Source organism: Cryptomeria japonica, unplaced genomic scaffold (genome assembly GCF_030272615.1).
Source record: "Cryptomeria japonica unplaced genomic scaffold, Sugi_1.0 HiC_scaffold_51, whole genome shotgun sequence".
Taxonomy (NCBI): domain Eukaryota; kingdom Viridiplantae; phylum Streptophyta; class Pinopsida; order Cupressales; family Cupressaceae; genus Cryptomeria; species Cryptomeria japonica.
The window spans coordinates 435001-439629 of NW_026728873.1; the positions used below are offsets into that span (position 1 = coordinate 435001).

At 64.0% G+C, this 4629-nt stretch overlaps 1 non-coding gene across 1 annotated transcript; it reads right to left on the reverse strand.

The window, feature by feature from the left end:
• Positions 1-4510: 4510 nt before the first annotated feature.
• LOC131862773 (5S ribosomal RNA) lies at positions 4511-4629 on the reverse strand. The gene has a single exon (XR_009361710.1). It is a non-coding gene; the product is annotated as a 5S ribosomal RNA (ribosomal RNA).

Genomic DNA, 4629 nt, shown 5'->3' on the forward strand with positions numbered 1-4629 from the left:
ATTACCCTCGAGCCACCTTTCCGTCCGAGAGTTTAGTGAGGCTTTTTACCGTTGCAGCTCCCCATGTCCGAACTGGGGATTTCTGGGTAGGGGCTTCGGGTGCGCATTACATTTTTGCCCAAGCGTCCAGTGGGGTTTCTGGTGCGCTCCGAAGTGGGGTTATTGGAGCGCATCAAAGGTGCGCAATGCTGGTGCGAACCCGGGAGCGCTCCGATGTGTGCTCCAAGGTGCGGCGTGCACGAAGTCCGAGCCCGGTTTGCCCCGGGTGCGCACCTCGCGTGCACCTTCGCCGGGGTGAGCACCTTGGTGTGCAGACCTTGGTTGGGTTGCGCGCCCTGGTGCGCACCAAGGAGCGCTCTGAAGTGTGCTCCAAGGTGCGGCGTGCACGAAGTCGGAGCCCGGTTTGCCCCGGGTGTGCACCTCGGGTGCGCACCTCGCGTGCACCTTCGCTGCGGTGGGCACCTTGGCTGGGTTGCGCGCCTTGGTGGGCACCATGCAGTGCACGAAGTCGGAGCCCGGATTGCCCCGGGCGCGCACCTCCGCCAGGGTGGGCACCTTGGTGCGCACAACTTGCCTGGGCTGCGCACCAGGAAGGGCTCAAGATGGCACCCGCGTTCCGTTTTTTTCACTATCTTTCAGAACGGAAATTTTAAAATCTCGTTTTTTTTTGCCTTTTCTGGAAATTAGTGAAGGCAGCGCATCAAAGGTGCGCAACGCTGGTGCGAACCTGGGAGCGCTCCGATGTGTGCTCCAAGGTGCGGCGTGCACGAAGTCGGACCTCGGTTTGCCCCGGGTGCGCACCTCGCGTGCACCTTGGTGCGCACACCTTGGCTGGGTTGCGCGCCCTGGTGGGCACCATGGTGCGCACCAAGGAGCGCTCCGAAGTGTGCTCCAAGGTGCGGCGTGCACGAAGTCGGAGCCCGGTTTGCCCCGGGTGCGCACCTCGCGTGCACCTTCGCCGCGGTGGGCACCATGGCGTGCACGAAGTCGGAGCCCGGTTTGCCCCGGGTGCGCACCTCGCGTGCACCTTCGCCGGGGTGGGCACCTTGGTGTGCAGACCTTGGCTGGGTTGCGCGCCCTGGTGGGCACCATGGTGCGCACCAAGGAGCGCTCCGAAGTGTGCTCCAAGGTGCGGCCTGCACGAAGTCGGAGCCCGGTTTGCCCCGGGTGTGCACCTCGGGTGGGCACCTTGGTGCGCATGCCTTGCCTGGGCTGCGCACCAGGGCGGGCTCAAGATGGCACCCGCGTTCCTTTTTTTTCACTATCTTTCAAAACGGAAATTTTAAAATCTCATTTTTTTTTGCCTTTTTCTGGAAATTAGTGAAGGCAGCGCATCAAAGGTGCGCACCTCGCTGCCCACCACGGTGCGCAACGCCGGTGGGCACCCGGGAGTGCTTCGAAGTGTGCTCCAAGGTGCTGCGTGCACGTTGTCGGAGCCCGGTTTGCCCCGGGTGCGCACCTCGCGTGCACCTTCGTCGGGGTGGGCACCTTGGCTGGGTTTGCCCCGGCTGCGCTCCGAAGCGGGGTTATTGGAGCGCCGCCTCTTTTTTTGTCGGAGCGTTTGGTGGGGTTTCTCGCATTGGCTCTTCCGAGGCCCGGTTGCCACCCTGGCGCGCACGAAGTCGGAAGTAGGGTTAATTGCCCGGGTGCGCACCTTTGCCAGGGTGGGCACCTTACCTGGGCTGCGCACCAGGGCGGGCTCAAGATGGCACGCGCGTTCCGTTTTTTTCACTATCTTTCAAAACGGAAATTTTAAAATCTCCTTTTTTTTTTGCCTTTTCTGGAAATTAGTGAAGGCAGCGCATCAAAGGTGCGCACCTCGCTGCCCACCTTGGTGTGCTCTGAGGTGCGCACCCGGGAGCGCTACGAAGTGTGCTCCAAGGTGCGGCGTGCACGTTGTCGGAGCCCGGTTTGCCCCGGGTGCGCACCTCGCCTGCACCTTGGCCGGGGTGGGCACCTTGGCTGGGTTTGCCCAGGGTGCGCTCCGAAGCGGGGTTACTGGAGCGCCCCCTCTTTTTTTGTCAGAGCGTTTGGTGGGGTTTCTCGCATTGGCTCTTCCCAGGCCCGGTTGTTGGGTGCGCTCCCACCCTGGCGCGCGCGAAGTTGGAAGTTGGGTTAATTGCCCGGGCGCGCACCTTCGCCAGGGTGGGCACCTTGGTGCGCACACCTTGGCTGGGCTGCGCACCAGGGCGGGCTCAAGATGGCACCAGCATTCCCTTTTTCTCACTATCTTTCAAAACGGAAATTTTAAAATCTCGTTTTTTTTTTGCCTTTTATGGAAATTAGTGAAGGCATCGCATCAAAGGTGCGCACCTCGCTGCCCACCTTGGTGTGCTCCGAGGTGCCCACCACGGTGCGCAACGCCGGTGCGAACCCGGGAGCGCCCCGATGTGTGCTCCAAGGTGCGGCGTGCACGAAGTCGGACCCCGGTTTGCCCCGGGTGCGCACCTCGCGTGCACCTTGGTGCGCACACCTTGGCTGGGTTGCGCGGCCTGGTGGGCACCATGGTGCGCACCAAGGAGCGCTCCGAAGTGTGCTCCAAGGTGCGGCGTGCACGAAGTCGGAGCCCGGTTTGCCCCGGGTACGCACCTCGCGTGCACCTTCGCCGGGGTGGGCACCTCGGCTGGGTTGCGCGCCCTGGTGCGCACCAAGGAGCGCTCCGAAGTGTGCTCCAAGGTGCGGCGTGCACGAAGTCGGAGCCCGGTTTGCCCCGGGTGCGCACCTTCGCCGCGGTGCGCACCATGGCGTGCACGAAGTCGGAGCCCGGTTTGCCCCGGGTGCGCACCTCGCGTGCACCTTCGGCGGGGTTGCGCGCCCTGGTGGGCACCATGGTGCGCACCAAGGAGCGCTCCGAAGTGTGCTCCAAGGTGCGGCGTGCACGAAGTCGGAGCCCGGTTTGCCCCGGGTGCGCACCTCGCGTGCACCTTCGGCGGGGTTGCGCGCCCTGGTGGGCACCATGGTGCGCACCAAGGAGCGCTCCGAAGTGTGCTCCAAGGTGCGGCGTGCACGAAGTCGGAGCCCGGTTTGCCCCGGGTGCGCACCTCGCGTGCACCTTCGCCGCGGTGGGCACCATGGCGTGCACGAAGTCGAAGCCCGGTTTGCCCCGGGTGCGCACCTCGCGTGCACCTTCGCCGGGGTGGGCACCTCGGCTGGGTTGCGCGCCCTGGTGCGCACCAAGGAGCGCTCCGAAGTGTGCTCCAAGGTGCGGCGTGCACGAAGTCGGAGCCCGGTTTGCCCCGGGTGCGCACCTCGCGTGCACCTTCGCCAGGGTGGGCACCTCGGTGCGCACACCTTCTCAATGTTTTCTTGCCTTTTCTGGAAATTGGTGAAGGCAGCGCATCAAAGGTGCGCACCTCGGTGTGCTCCGAGGTGCGAACCCGAGAGCGCTCCGAGGTGCCCACGAAGTCGAAAGTCGGGTTAATTGCATTGTTTTCCCCGGGTGCGCTCCGAGGTGCGCAACATCGGCGCGCACCAAGGAGGGCTCCGAAGTGTGCTCCAAGGTGCGCACGATGGCGTGCACCTCTGGTGCGCACGATTCGGAGCTCGGTTTGACCGGGGTGCGCACACCTTGGCTGGGTTGCGCACCTTTTGTGCGCTCCAAGGTGCGCACGAAGTCGGAGCTCGGTTTGCCCCGGGTGCGCACCTTCGCCAGGGTGCGCACCTTGATGCGCACGCCTTGGCTGGGCTGCGCACCTTGGTGGGCGCCATGGTGCGCACCTTTCGTGCGCTCCAAGGTGCGCACGAAGTCGGAGCTCGGTTTGCCCCGGGTGCGCACCTTGGTGGGCGCCATGGTGCACTCCGAGGTGCCCAAGATTGGTGCGCACCAAGGAGCGCTCCGAAGTGCGCTCCAAGGTGCGCGCGAAGTCGAAAGTTGGGTTAATTGTCCGGTTTGCCTCGGGTGCGCACCTTGCGTGCACCTTCGCCAGGGTGGGCGCCTTGGTGCGCACACCTTGGCTGGGCTGCGCACACCTTGGCACCCGCGTTTCCTTCATTTTAAATTTTTTTTTTTTACAATCTCTCAAGTGGGAAATTCTATAATCTCAACTTTTTTTGCCTTTTCAGGAAACTTTTGAATGGAGCGCATCATTGGTGCGCTCCGAAGTGTGCTCCAAAGCTCTCTCCAGCTGCGTGCACCTGCCCCGGCCGCGCACCCGGCCCCGCCCAGCTTCGCTCACCTGTCCCGGGCGTCTGGTGCGGAACCTTAGAGTAAGAAACATCACCGTGCACCTTGGCCAACGTGCGCGACTCGACCGAGCGCGCACTGGCCGAGGTGCACACCGATTTCACCTGGGTGCGCGCGCAGCACCTCGGGCGCACCGGGGTGCGCGCACAACGCCCGGGTTGCACCGTGGCCTGTGTGCTCGGGGCGCCTCGGGTGCGCGCTCGGTGTCGCCCCCGCGCGCGCGGTAGTGCGGGCAGCGCACCCCGGCCCGGCCCGGCCCCGACGAGAACGCAAACGGGCAAAAGGTTTATTCAAATAGCATTGCGACGCCCGGCGAAAAACTAAAAAAGGGTGCAACACCGGGACTTCCCGGGAGGTCACCCATCCCAGTACTACTCCGGCCCAAGCGCGCTTAACTGCGGAGTTCTGATGGGATCCGGTGCACTAACGCTGGTATGATCGCACCC